Below are 15,398 nucleotides of genomic sequence, written 5' to 3'. Positions count from 1 at the left end.
TATCTAGTTTGTGCCAAGAATGGCTTATTAATAGGGGTGGAAGTTAAGTAAAAATAGATAAGAGCCCTACTTTCATGAAGCTTTACAGTTTAACAATCCTGTAATAAAATAATCATAGAAATAAATGACAAATGTAAAAACTACAGTGGAAGAGAGGAGAGCACACCTCAGAAGTAGCCTTCCAGCTTCGCTAAGATTGCTTCTCGTTCGGTGTTTTCTCTCAATTGGTGCTCTCACAATCCTCCCAAGTTTCACACCAACGTACATGGGCATGGACCTTGATTCCCACCTCTTCATCCTGATATCAACCCAACCTCCTATTCTGCTCATTTTGCCTCCTTTAATACTTGCCTGCTTTCCCTCAACAGCAGTTATATATCTCAGCTTCTTCCCTGCCTGAACCACCTTGTCAATAGTGCAGTTGGTCTCCCTGTCTTCGGTCTTATTTCATTTTGAATCCATTCTCACACATTATCAGAGGGATTTGCATAGAAAACAAATCTACTATTTGGGTCAGAATAATTAATACTGGCTACCGTAACAAACAGCACCCATATCTTAGAAGCTCAAAACAACAAGGGTGTATTCCTTGGTCATATTAGATTCAGAGCCGTGTCTGATGGATCTCCTTGGTAGCTCCCCTCCAAGGGGTGTCTCAGTGATTCTGTTCTTTTCAATTTGACAGGCTGCCATCCAAAACTATATCATCAGTGTTCCTGAATAAGTGGAAGAGGATGAGCTGAGAATGTCAAGGATGATTTCAGGGGCAGGCCCAGGCATCATTTCCATTTATGCTACATTGGCCAGAAGTCAATATGGCCCCAACCTAACTGCAAGAAAAACTGGGAAATCTAATCTTCTTGGGTGCCAAGGGAAACGAAAAGCAGGATTGTGAGCATCTGCCTAATCTCTGCTCGCCTTGCTTTCATTGTCTTTAACTTCTCGCAGTCTAAAAAATCCTAGCTCCTGCATATGAGTTATAAGGCCGACTTGCCAGCATCTTCCTTTTTCTTGTCTCTCTTTGTTTTTTATACCCTTTAGCACTTTTGCCCTCTATTCATCTTTTCTTATTCTCTTCCTTAAAAAAAATTCAGTATCTGCATTTTCTTAACTGAATACATTTTTCTAATGGTTATTGGAGGTTAAAATGAATTGTTTCTCACAGTTAGTGACTTAAGTGTCAGAATTAACTGCATTTAAAACTGTATTTACAGAAAACCCTGCGTAAGGAAGGTTTTCTTTTTGTGTGAATTACTGACTCAATGAAGTATTTTCTAGGTGAAAACTTGAAGTCTCTATACCTCAGGTGCACCTAACATTTCAGAAATGATGCCGAGAGAGATTTACAGGTGTCAAAACATGTCCTCTGTCTAAAAGGGCAATCTTTCTAAAGGTGTCAGGGTGAGAAATATTTTCTAAATACCTATTATACTTCTTCCCTTAACCTTTTCACCAGAGTAAATACATGACTATCCCTGGAGCTGAGATCAGAGTCTGGATAGGATTAGTCACCAGGGCCCAGCATCCGGGAGGCTAGCATAGAACTGACTGCAGCCTAAGCTTTAAGCTCAGAGAATGTGATTAAAACCAGTTTGCAGAGGCCTCACATTCAAAATTATTTTTCTCATGAACTATCCCAATATCACCATCTTTCTGTCACATTGTATGGCTTTAGGGATGAACACCTTCTAGCCTCTTGCTAATTGTACAAAATAGACTAATAATATTTACCTCATGGGGCCTCATAGGGCTGTTGTAAGGAAGAAATTTGATACCAAAGTAAACTGCTGGCTTTTATTAACATTATTAATATTACGAATATTAATAAATAAGGCTTGGCAATTTCCATAGAAATGAACGTAAACACTTAACACATAATAGATCATCAATAGCTCTCTATATTATTTCTTTACTTTAAGGCTTTGGTGATAGTTGTATTTCAATTGTTATCCACCAGGGATGTTTCTATTATTGTCTTTAAGGATGTTATCATGAGAAAAATGAAACCCATTATAATGTTATCAGCACGTTCATCAGCAGAGGAAAGTGAATATAAATTGTGATACATCCGTTGTTATATTGCCTATAATATACTTTAAAACATTTTGACGTTAAACAGTGTTACAAGTGTGTGGAAATTAATTTAAATTCTTGGTGGGTAATTAACCAAAGAAATACCAGAACTTCAGATCCATACTGTAGAAGTTTCAAAATATGGCTTTGGTTATTCCAAATCTGTTACAGAAGAATCATTAATTAGAATAAAGGATGTTAGGTATAATCTCTATATATGAAATAACTGATGGTCACAATCCCTGGCTCTCTAGAAAGTATAAATGGACTAGCAAGATTCACCTTAGTCTCAGGGTCAGGCGACATCAGGCTTGAAGACTGGCATAAGGAGATGGAATTAGAAAGCAAGGGAGAAACTGTTCAGCACTGTAAACAGTGCTCAGTTGAATAATGGTCCTTCTAAACCTGTCCACATCGTACCTAGTTCTTGGAACCTTTGAAAATGTTACCTTCCATGTCTAAAGACACTTTGTAGATGCAATTAAATTAAGGATCTCAAGGTGGGGAGATTATCCTGAGTTATCCAGGTGAGCCGAATGTAATCATAATAGCTTTTGTAAAGAAGGCAGGAGAAAGCAGAGTCAGAAGAGAAGGCAAGGGGCTAACAGAAGTAAAGCTTGGAGTAATGTGCTTTGAAGACAGAAGAAAGAGCTAGGAGCCAAGGCTTAGAAACAGCAACTAGAAGATGAAAACGGTAAGCACAGCAGGTTCAGAAGTAACGTCATTTCGTTACAATGTCGATGAGGGAAAAAAATCTATTCCAGCTGGGACCACTGTTTGTGTAGAGTTTGCATTTTCTCTGGGGATGCCTGTTTCCTCCCACATCCCAAAGATGTAACGGTAGGTGAACTGGCATGACTACATTGTCTCAGTCTGAGAGAGCGTGGTGTGTGTGTGAGTGTGGCCTAAAGCAGAGGGACGTCCTTGTCTAAAGTGGTTTCCTTTTTGCCCCTGAGCTGCTGGGAGAAGCTCTGGCCACTAGCATCCCTGAACTAGAATAAGGAAGTTGGAAAATAATTACTTGTTTTTATTCAGCTTTCTTAAATGTTTGGATAGTTCATATTTATTTTAACGTTTAATATTAGAAGTGTTTGGGGTCTTTGTTTAGAAGTTTAGTAATGTTTTTGTGACTAGAAATATGCTGTAGGAACTTAACTCTTTTTTCTATCATTTAGCCTGTGATAAATTGGTTTTGTTATATGTCCTTTCACTTAAAGTTGAACCTATCCAAGAACCTATCCAGTGTTAAGTGAGGACTAACTGTACACAGATTATCCCCTCAGAACCTGTTGTCACACAAAAACCTGTGGACTGAAAAAGCCTGTCTACAAATGCCTCGATTTTAGCTCTTAAAGACTTCTTATTTCAAAATTCTGCCCTCCAAAATTGCAAGAGAATGAGTTTATGTTGTTTTAAGTCATTAAATGTGTGATAATCTGTTACAGCAGCAACAGGAAACTAATATTTAAACTCATGTTGTTCTTTGAATAATGTAAGACTCTGTATCTTTAATTGACATCATCTGTACCCAAACCAAAATAGATTTTAGTTAAGTGAAATTGCCTGAACTTGATAACACACGCAATGAGATGGGCTTGGACAGCAGAGAGAAAATGTAAAAAAGATTGGGTGCTATCGGGGGGAGGTGGGGGCAGAATTTCTCCATTTTTTTTTTTTTTCCACACTCTTCTTGGTTCAAAGAGTGTATAAATACCTGGCTAGGAAGGGCCATGTTTGAGGACCGTAAGTGCAGGATGAGTCCTGAAAACCAGTGTTACATTGTTCACAATTTTGCCTTGGTCAGTTTCATTGAACCATAGAGGCTATGTAAGAAACTCGTGTGTGAGTGTGCAGATGTGCAGGGTGAGGGGAGGGTGTTCTTGTCTAAACATATCTAATTTTAATTCCTAGTATAATTATGGGCTTTTTAAAGCAGCCATCAGTGACTAGAAAATGAAACAATTAAGAGCAACAAAGCTTCTTATACTTTAAAAGAGCAAGTTGTCCTGTGTCAAAACATCCATTTCCAGGCCTCACGCAGTAACTGTAAATCCCCACAGAGATAAGGTAGAGATAGTAGAAAAATCTTTGTATTCAAGCAGCTCACTTTTGCTAGTTTCACTACAGGGAGTCTGTGTTCATCCTTGGAAACCAGAGTTTAGCTTTTGCTTATATAACCATTTTAGGTTAGAAACCTCTAGACACTAGGAGGGGTTGTGAACTAGTAAAAATTGTGTGTGGAAGATGGGAACGAAAAGTTTAGTTATTGTGCCAATAGTCCTCATGAGAGAAAGGGAAAATTTAGCTTTAAGGAAGACCGGTGTTGGTGTGTAATTCTGTGTTACATAAATACACCAAATTCCATTTCTTATAGTGAGGTCATCTGTGTATTCTGAATGACCCTTCCACTGAAAACAACTAAATATGCCCAGTGAAAATATTAAAAAATATCTTAAATTAATTAATGAACTAGCCAATGAGTAAGGAATATTCAGAGACCATAAACTGAGTGAAAGTGGGAAGGCCTAGAGGAAAGCGGAGAACTAATCTTGGCTTTTGTCTTCAGGGTGTTTTCTTAACCAGGACACCTTGAGCTTTGGACTTCATTCCTTCCCAGGACAAGGTGAGCCAGATCCACAGCCCAGGGCCAGTCCAGGGTGAGTAACTAGTAGGAGAACCCCCACATAAACCACAAAGAGCCGTATGTGTGGTATAAAGACCAAGTAGAAATACCACTGCTAAATTCAAAAAACATCAGATATTGAAATTATCAAGAACAGAATATAGAATCAGTATTGTAATGTATTTCAAGCAGAGAATGTGTGGATATGCATTGTACTATTCTTCGAGTCTTTCTGACGTTCGAAATTTTCAAATAAAAAGTTTGGAGGAAAAAGCCTTGGACTAGAATTTAACTTCTTTGAAATAAAAAAAGATAAATATAAACATGCACAGCAAATATCTTACTTAATAGTGAAATGTTAAAAGCATTTGCCCAAGGCACTGGTGTCCAGTATCAACACTTCTATTTAAAATTACACGGAGGTCCTAGCAGTAAGTTACCAAAAAAGAAATAAAGGGTATAGGCTAGAAAGAGATATTATTTAGGCAATATGACTGTCTACAAAGAATACTAAAAAAAATAATGCATAATGGTTTAATAAATCTGCTAGATATAAAATCAATAGACAAAAACAAGTGGAATTCCTACACTAGTTTATAAAATGTATTTTTAAATGAAGTTACCATTTACAATAGCATCAAAATTCCAAAGTGGCTTGAAAAATATCTAATAAAATTTGAGCAAGACTTTTTTAGAGAAAGTTGTAAAGTCTAATGGGAGGCCATTAAAGAAAACCCATGTAAATATACTGACATGTATTATTTTTGGATTAATAATATTACAAAGATGTTAATCTTCCCAAAATTCATCTATAATTCAGTGTAATTCCAATAATTCCAACAGGTTTTTATGTAGAACTTGAGAACAGAATTCCAAAATTAACATAGAAGAATATAAAGCCAAGAGTAGGCCCACTGTGAAAATGGAACAAAGTGCAGGGATTGCCTTACCAGATATCAATAGTTATTATATAGTTGTAGTAATAAATTCAGAGCCTTGAGAAAAAATAAATTGGTGAATTGTTTGTCAGTTTCAGAAACAGATTTAACTAGAAGTCCAAACTTGATCTACTATTGAGCTGGCATTACAGATTAGATGTAAAAGATGGACTTTTCAGTGAATGATGCCTGAACAAATAATCATATAAATGGGAAAAAATTAAACTGGACCTTAGTTCATACTATAGTCCAAAATTATAAAACTCTAAGAAAACAATATATTTATAACCTTTGGGTTGAATCTAAGTTGAATGTTTACAGGATATTTGTTATAAACCTTCAGGTTATAAATATATTGGGTACAAAGAAAGATTTTTTTAAACTAAGGGAAAAAAATATGAACAATAAAAAAGTTTATTTGATTATATTTAAATTGAGAACTTCTTTTCATCAAAAGACAGAGTTTGATGAAAGAAAAGCCACAATAAGGCAAATATGTATAATTCATCTAAATAATAAAATATCAGTATCTAAAATATATTAAAAAAAAAACTACAAGCAAAAAAGGAAAAGAAAACAGTAGAACTTCAGGTAAAAGGCTTAAACAATTCTTCATATAAGAGAAACCCCAAATGGTCAATAACCTATTAGAAATTTGTTCAATCTTATTAGTAGTTAGAGAAATGCAAATTAAAATACCAACATGTTTACCACAGTGGAAAAATTAAATACATGGGAAAATATTAACCATTGATGAGGATGGGGAGCAAAATGATTTTGGAAAGCAGTTTGATACAGTCTAGTTAGAGATGCATGTAGTTTGTGACTGAGCAATTTCATTCCTATCTCAGAGCTCTTTTCCAGGACACATGTACAAGAGTGTTTACTGCAGTGCTATTTAAGATAGCAAAAAACTGAAAACACCCCAAATATCCATTCATGTTAGAATAGATAAACAAATCGTGTCATGTTTATCTCATGAAATACTACGTTGTTGGAAATGAATCTATTGTAACTTGAAGCAAAAACTTAATTGATTCTCAGGAACATAATGCTGAAAAAGAATATACTGAATATGTTTACATTTCTATTAAGTTCCAAACTATGAATAATTAAATAGTGTATAGTTTAGGGATACAAACTCTGTAGCGAAGTAAATATGTGGAGGGAGTAGACGTGTAATAACATTAAATTTTGAATGGTGTTGGTTATCTCTGAGGGATGAGGCAATTAAGTGGGATGTCCTGGAATATGCAGGGCTTCACATGTGATGGTAACTTTCGGTTAATTAAATTGGGTCATTGGCACCCAGGTGTTTGTGTTTGTTCTGTTTTTCTGCCTTATGCATATTTAATACAAATTACATTGTGTCCATTAAATATTTAATTTAACAATTTATAAGAAAAAGATTGCTGAGAATAATTCAATTAGAAAAATTTTGATATATATCCTCATTCTCTGAGGGTTATTTAAAAAATTTTGTCCAAAGTTTTAAAAGTATTTACTGTATAAAAATGCTGATGAGTTTAATAGTTCTTTTCTGTGAAACTTTCCCCAATATCTGCTTCTCTCAGCAGTTTTCCTTTATAGATACACTTAGATGATGTCTACTTTCTAGCAAATTTTGGAGAATCAATCCATTTTTTAAATCAATCATAATTAAATTCCATGCCTGCAGACCCTCATACATGCCACACCTTTTGCAGGGAACATTCTCTTTGTAGTCCCTTCTGTGTAACCCTCTCCTTTTTCCTTGGATAACTACTTATTACTCATCAGGCACATCTCAGTTATTTATTATGAGCTTACTTTCTCTGCAAGCTTCCTCTGACTCCACCCTATACAGAAGGAACAATAAAAATATGTCGAATAAATGAAAATATAGTATGTGAAGGAATAATGACTAACACTAAAACACTTCCCTCGGGGAGCTTGAAGTCTAGCAGATAGTGGCATATACAAGTAAATTGCCCTTAGGTATAAATGAAAAACAGGGCAAGATTAAAAAAAAAAAGTAAAAACAATAATTATGTGATGTGATAGAGTTGTTAGCAAAAGCTATGGTGGTAATCACACTGCAGTATATAAATGTAGCAAATCAATAGATTGTATATCTTAAACTTATACAATGTTATATGTAAATTATATCTCCATCAGCAAAAAGAAAATGAAGGGTGGGATTTGGTTTCTGTTAGTAATTGAAATAATATTAACTAAAATCAAGGATTTAGTCTATTTAAAAGACAATTAGTTAAAAAAAGAACATATTTCTTAGCACAGTCTACTGAACATATCAATAAACACCGTTTATTTCCAATAGTAATAAGCATACCTGGCACCCAGATCTTGGTTTCTAATTAAGAGTCCTACTAAGCAGAGTTTGGGCTATTTGGACAAATAACTGATTTCTGGTATGTGGCAAGAAATTACATGTTGAGCCTGGAACATTTTATGTCTGAAAGTAAGGAAGGGCTTAACTGATGGGGACATTTCAAAAGGACATCGAAACCAGCCTGAAGGGCTTCCCACTGGTTAAATTTGGACAATTGGGCATCCAAAGAATAATAAGGTAATGAATATCATGCATTAAATAGCTCATGAGTCCATAGTCATGGTAAAAATAAACAGGGAAGGAGGAAAAGGAAGGCTTTTGTTTACTAAAGTAGTCTAGGTGATCTGTGTAATAGGAATCATAGAATTGAAAAAAAAAAAAATCATTCTGCAGCCACAAACGTAATAATTAATTTAGGCAAAGATCATCAGTGGGTGCTCATACTTTTGGATGAATTGTTGAGAAACAGAATATGTACGTAGTTTTAAAATATCAAAATGTCATGTGTTTAATTACAGAGGTCCAAAAAATACTGTTACAATGAAAAATATGGCACTAAAGAACTACTCTAAAGGAGACCAAAGAGACATGACAACCAAATGTAATATATGGGATATCCTCAATGGGGAGAAAACATAAAGGACATTATTGAGATAAACAGGAATTTTGAATATGTACATGTTGGATAATATATCAGTATTAACTTTCCTGAGTGCATTAATAATATTTTGGTTGTGTAGAAAAATAACTGTTTTTAGGGGACTCAAGCTGAAAGGGTTTAGCATCTTGATTTTTTCACATGACTCTGCCAAATAGATGTAGACGTGAATAGAGATGGAATGGATACAGATATAAACAAATGTGGTAATTTGTTGACTGCTGTCACATCAAGGTTAAGTGTATATAAGTGTTCATAGGGTATTCTTTCAATTTTTCAATATATCTAAAATTTTCAAAATTAAAAATTAGGGTAAAGAGAAGCCTATGACTTCCTGAAAAAAAAAAAAAGCGTTAGGATAATTGAAGGCCATGAATATACAAAAGCATTTTCTAAAATCAAGCCAAAAAGCCAATGGTTTAGATTATCTTTGGTTTATTTTCTCTGGCAACTACTTTCTGATTTCTACCTGACTAACAAATGACTAAAAGTAATTCTCTGGGAGTGCAATGTTCATCAAACTCCACAAAGGGAATTCTTTGTAATACATATAAATGGCATGTTGCAATGCATTCGCAGGTCCCCTGTGATTGTGTTGGGTGAATTGGGCCTAACAGGGTGCAGGTGGAAAACAACTGTATTCTTTCACTCTTTAGTGAATGTACAATCAACCCTTCCCCTCGATGAAATTTCAGGCAGTTCTTGGAGCCTGGCCAGTCACTATCAGGTAGTAAACTGTCTTCATTTTCAAGCCTCAGTACATCCAATCCAATATGTGTAATATTTAGAACTTCACATTGCATCAAATTTAAGTCTTCTTCCCTCCTCTACCCTCTTTTTAGGCTGGGAAACCTGAAATTGGAAAGAAAAAGGAAATGCTGAGCTTTTTCCCTCCTTCCCTCTATTAACAGCTGTTTTGGCTCCTCCAGACTTGTAAGGGAAAGGAAGAGAGATCTCTCGGGAAAATTGTATTTTCCAAAGATGGTCACAAGCATGTCTCTTGTTCCGCAAGCTCTTCTCCAGTGTGATCTTGCCATTTTACCATAGGAAAGTGAAGTCTAATTTTATCCAATGATGCTGTAGTGATGCTGTGTGACGCTGAGGCTGGGCCATAAAAAGCCATGTAGCTTCCATCTTGCTCACTGGAACACTCATGCTTGGAACTCTGAGCTTCCCTGTGTGGCCTCTGCCTCCCCTGCGGTACCTAGACCATGAAAAAGCCAAGCCACTAGGAGAGTCCACATGCAGGTCTGCAGATCCAGTTAGTATTCCTAGTCTTCACGTTGTCTCAACAGAGGTACCAGATACATGGGTAAATGAGGCTTTAGGGGATTCCAGTCCTCAGCTTGGAGTGAACTCCATTCCTCCAGTCTTTATAGATGAGTACCCAGATATCATGAACAGAGATAAGCCATCCTTACTGTTCTTTTTCTGAATTTCTGTCCTTCAGAATCTGTGAGTTTAAAAAAATGATTGTTTTAAATCTCTGTGATTTGGAATAATCTGTTACACAGCAATTGTGACTGGAATGGAGAGATAAGAGATAGTTCTGTTGACTGTCAAGTTTCCTTTATGTGGTAGATCCCAAATGTTGACTTTTTTTTGGGTGGGGGGGAAATGTGGGGGGAGCTCTTTTGTTGCTATTTCAGAGATAACCCCCTACCTTTATTCTTCTGTTGACACAAGGGATTCTTTCCATCTGATCAGAGGGAAGTATTAGCACCTTCATAATGATCTCATCTGAATTCTCTTAGATTACCGGCCTTTTCAACCTCTGTAACTAATTCTAAATCTTCTCTTGGTCTGTAGATGGGTGATGGACTTACGTTGGAAAAAACGTTTTTGTTCAATCCTTTGCAAGTCCCAGATACATGGTCTTGCCCTTTACTTTTAGAATATTGGGATACTTATCATCTGATTATGTTATCAGTTTTAACTCTGAATCTCTAGACCAAAGGAAGTATGCTACATGAGTATTTAGGTTTGACTCCCTCATGATATATTTGAAAACCCATATTGTTTTTCTCTCTATTTTGACCAAAAATTTGTGAATCAATAAATTTGTGTAGATAAAATCCAAATGTATTATGATTTTGAGATATTATAATTCTGGTGCTTCATAAATATCCTTAGTAATTTACAAGTCAAGTTTCAAACATTCTTTTTATTAATGTTCTTATTTTACATATATGAGTATGCTAAGGCCCCAAAGTATTTTTTTTAGTATTAAGCTTTTAATTCTAGAATAGTTTTAGATTTACAGAAAAGTGTCAAATACAGCACAGTTCTTGTATATTCTGTATTCTCTGGAAATGGTTATTGACATTATACATTATTATTGCATATTTATCACAACTGATGAACTAACACGGGTACATTTTTATTATCTCAACTTCTTGCTTTCTTCGATTTTTATGATTATTAGTTTTTCCCTAATGCCCTTTTTCTGTTCCAGGTTCCCACTTAGAATAGCACATTATATTTTGTCATTATGTCTCCTTAGGCTCCTCGGGCTGTGACAGTTTCTTAGACTTACTTTGGTTTTAATGACCTTGACAATTTTGATAAGTGCTTTTTAAGAATTTTACGGAATGATCCTCAATTTGGGTTTGTCTGACCTTTTTTTCATGGTCAGATTGGCGTTATGAGTTTTGGTGAAGAAGACACATCATATATATAAAAGTATACACTATCAACATGAATTTTCACTAGTATCTAAGCAGCATTTGTCAGGCTACTTCACTATATAGTTATCTCTCCCTTTTTCCAGACTGTATACTTTGAAGGCCAGTCACTAAGTGTAGCCCACATCTCAAGGGCATGGGGTCATGTTCTACCTTTTTGAGGGAGGAGTTTCATTATAAATTATTTTTTATTTTTCTGTATGTGATAGTGGTCTGTTCTTGCCCCTTTACTTATTATTTATTCATAGAGTATGGGCTCAAGGGTATTTATACTTTGGGTTATAGTCTAATACTATGTTATTTATTCTGTTGCCCCTATTGTTCTAACTTTGGCCAAAAGGAAATCTTTCAGTTGACTCCTGTGTCCCTTTGACATACTTACATCACTTCGTTTCTGAGTACTTTCTTGCTTTCTGGTACAACAAAATCCTTTAATCTGTTTGCATATTTCCTTCCCCAGCTCTAAAATCAGCCATTTCTCCAAGGAGCCCTAGTTTCTTTTATTGGCCTCAGTGTATTTTTATGTTTGATGTATATATAACATATATAAACTCACACTGTTTGTACTTTTTAGCCATTTTTCTTATTTTTAATGTGCATAACAGAAATAATCAGCTGTTGACATTCTTGTTATCAGTGAAACTTATAGCAGAATGGAGCAAAGTTAAGAACCCCTTCCCTACCCAAGTCTTTGTCAACCTTGGTTGGACATTATGATTCCTGAAGGGAATTAAAAATACATAGATTTCCAGACTCTTCACGAAGCCAGTTAAATCAAATTATCTGGATGTGAAGCCCAAGCATGAGAATTTTTTTAAACATGCCTGAGTAATTCTAATTTGCAATCAGGCTGGGGTCCACTGGGTTATGTCTTAATTCTATCAAATTCATAATGGTTAGCTTTAACTCTTAATATTGTTTTGTTAGGAATAGACTACAGAGCTAATTTTATTATTTGGAAAGTCTTGCAAAAAATGCAAAATGGAAAAAATGGAACATATTTATCTATAAAACATTTTGTTGCTCTGACAAACCTGAGTCATATAGGCTATGAAATGTAGGTATTTTAATGTATTGAACAGTGAAACTTTGAACAATTGCAATTTAAGTGCTACAAATGATATTTTGAGAGAGAAGCAATAATATTCACATGATTTGAAAATATTAATCATATATTAGTATATGAATAATTATTAATTATAATAAATCAATTAATAATTGATTAATCATATATATCAATTAATAGTAACATTTGTAACTGATGGTTTGTATTTAAAAAAAGAGAGAAATAGATGATCTAATTTGATTAGTTAATCCAGTATTTAATAACCCAGTAGATAGAAAAGTAAACCTTGCTTAATTACACAATTAAAAAAGCATTTTTTGTGCACTATAGAAAATATTGGGGTAATAGGAAATTAAAACCTTCCTTCTCTAAAAAAACTTAGTAAGTAATGGATTCTAATGAGTGTTTTACACTTTGAGGTAAACCAGTTTCTCATTCTCCATGGTCGAAGTACCTTAGTCTCTCACGGGCATAAATCTGGGTTTTGTGGAGGCTAGAGCTCACGCAATTTGAGGATTTCTCTTCAAGTAAAACAATACAACATTATAACTTTAATTGAGCAAAAGGTACCAGGAGGGGCCCTGTGCAAGTGAGAGATCCTGCACACAACCTGGCTCCATCTATTAAATGTGAGTGAGGAGGCAAGTCCAATGACTGAAGAACTGGGTCAGGTTGTTGCTTTCATCATTTTCAATCACGTTCCACTGGTGAGCCACACCTAATTGCAAGGAAGGCTGGGAAACGTCTTCTGTGGGTGGTCCCGAGCCCTGGCATAAAAGGCATATAGTTTGGGTGACAACTAGTAAACTCCCTTCCAGAAAGAAAGGCTAAGAACTCGGTATTCCAGAAGTTATAGAAGTTTTCAGTGGAAAGAGCTACTTCAAAGAGGCCAGCTGCTTACAAGATCAAAGGCAAAAGTCCCAGGAATAAGATTCTAATTAGCTGAGAGGAGGTCATGTGGGAACACGCTTGCTGTGCTGGGAAGGCAAAATCAAATAGATGGGCAAAGGGCCTTTGGGAAATGGAGTGTGAAGGGAGATTACTGAACTTACCAACCTACCATGACTGATACCAACGGGGAAAAGAAGATTCCCCAGAGGGAAACTGGAATGTGGTTAGGAAAGGAGAACACTTTCTGTGTGGTGAACGTATTGACACATTTGTTCACCCCACTGCCTTTAAGGAAGATAAATAATAAATAAGTAAACAGTTATGGAATGTGACTAATTTTTCAGTAGAAGAAATAAAGAAATTTGGAATCATTTCTGGAATGTGTGAGGGTGAGGGAGGTGAATTTTAAGCTGAATCTTAAAGGTAGATAAGGGTAAAGAGGGTCAAATATACAGTGACAGAAGGAAATTTAACTTTGGGTGGAAAACACACAATGCAATATACATATGTATTATTAAATTGTACACTTGAAATCTATATAATTTTATTAACCAATGTCATCTCAATAAATTTAATAATAATAAAAAAAGTCTAGAAGAATTTTTCTAATTAGGTAAGAGGGAGAAGTACATTTAGTCAAAAGGATCATGGGGAAAGATAAAGTTTTGAACAGGGTTGGATCCAGGGGCCCTCTTTAGGAAAGATTATATGAATTTACAAACCCAAGATTAATATATGAAAGTGAATATGTTTTTAAATGGGAAAGCATATCATAACAAATTACTGCAGTCTTGGAAATCTTGAATCCTTTTCTTCTGAGATCCCTTTAGGTAATTTAACAGAAATGCATACCTAGGAATATTTCTTGATTGCAAGTTGAATTTCTGTCCCTTCCTAGAACGTTCCAAAATACTCAGCCATTTTCAGCATGTACACAGAGGGACTGGAGTCTTGTGTTTTATTGACTTCATGGACAATCAGCTTTGGGTTGTGAAGTGATGTCATTGGTTTCAGGAGCTCCAAGTAGTTTTACTTTTTTAGGACTTTGGATATTCTAGATTACAGCTGGTACTGAGGATAGATAGGTAGGCAAATATTGATGATGAAGGATTTTATGTGCTGTCCTATGGAGATCCAATAATTTTGTAGGATGTGCAGGATTTTATCTGAGATAGTTACATGGTTAAATTTCCAGTTAGATACCTCTGGAATACTTAGGGCCTAGCTACAAGTCCAGAAGAGTGACTTCAGTAAGTACTTATGGGGAACCCTTTAAAATAGCTTAAAAATAAAGAGGATTCCTAAACACTGGAAGAAAAGGATACAGGTTAAAGAAATAGTCACAAAATAGAATGATAGGAACTTAGATTAAGAGGCAACTATGCAATAACTGAATAAATAAAAACCGATATCATTTGAGGATGAGAGGCCATTAATATTTATTTTGTATTTATAATTATATAGGTGAGAAGAGAAGGAAAAATAAAACAGTAACAGTAAGTTAGGAAAGATAGGTGAACACAGTTTTAGAAAGGCTAGATTGTAATCCTGGCAAGGAGAGGCATTATTTAATTAGATAATGTGTTCTTCAATAGAGAGAAAATTATTTTAAAAAACAGGGAGTAAAATACTGTACAAATATAATTATTATTCAATTTGATACATAGAATAATATCTATGTTGTACCTTAATAAGCATGACAGGATTTATTATAGCTTAGCAAGGGAAAATAAAAATTGGTCTTAGCAATTAACCTTATCCACATGTAAATGAGATTAATTAGTAGTTTTTTTCTTTCTAATCTTTTGAGGAAAGCAGATAATTGTAATTATACTGTTTATGCAAATTGTATCCAAATATGCAAAAGGACACAATAGTTTTCAAATTAAAGTTCAAATAAGAAAATTATTCTAAAATTTACCTTTAGAATACTAGGAGAGCCAATTAGAGCATATAAATGACATTATAAACAAACACGAACATTTTCCCAAGAACTAGCTTTTAACTTTACTAGTGCTTTTGCTCCTTGTTTGAGCTATTAAGTGAGGTTTAACATTTTTTTCGAATATTTTTTTAAGAATTGTAGTTTAATAAGTTTGAAATTATTTTAAAGTAAAATGTTTTTAAAAAAGT

This window comes from Pteropus vampyrus, unplaced genomic scaffold (assembly GCF_000151845.1).
Source record: "Pteropus vampyrus isolate Shadow unplaced genomic scaffold, Pvam_2.0 Scaffold21, whole genome shotgun sequence".
Taxonomy (NCBI): Eukaryota; Metazoa; Chordata; class Mammalia; order Chiroptera; family Pteropodidae; genus Pteropus; species Pteropus vampyrus.
The sequence above is the reverse complement of the archived record's forward strand: the minus strand, read 5'-3'. Positions refer to the sequence as shown.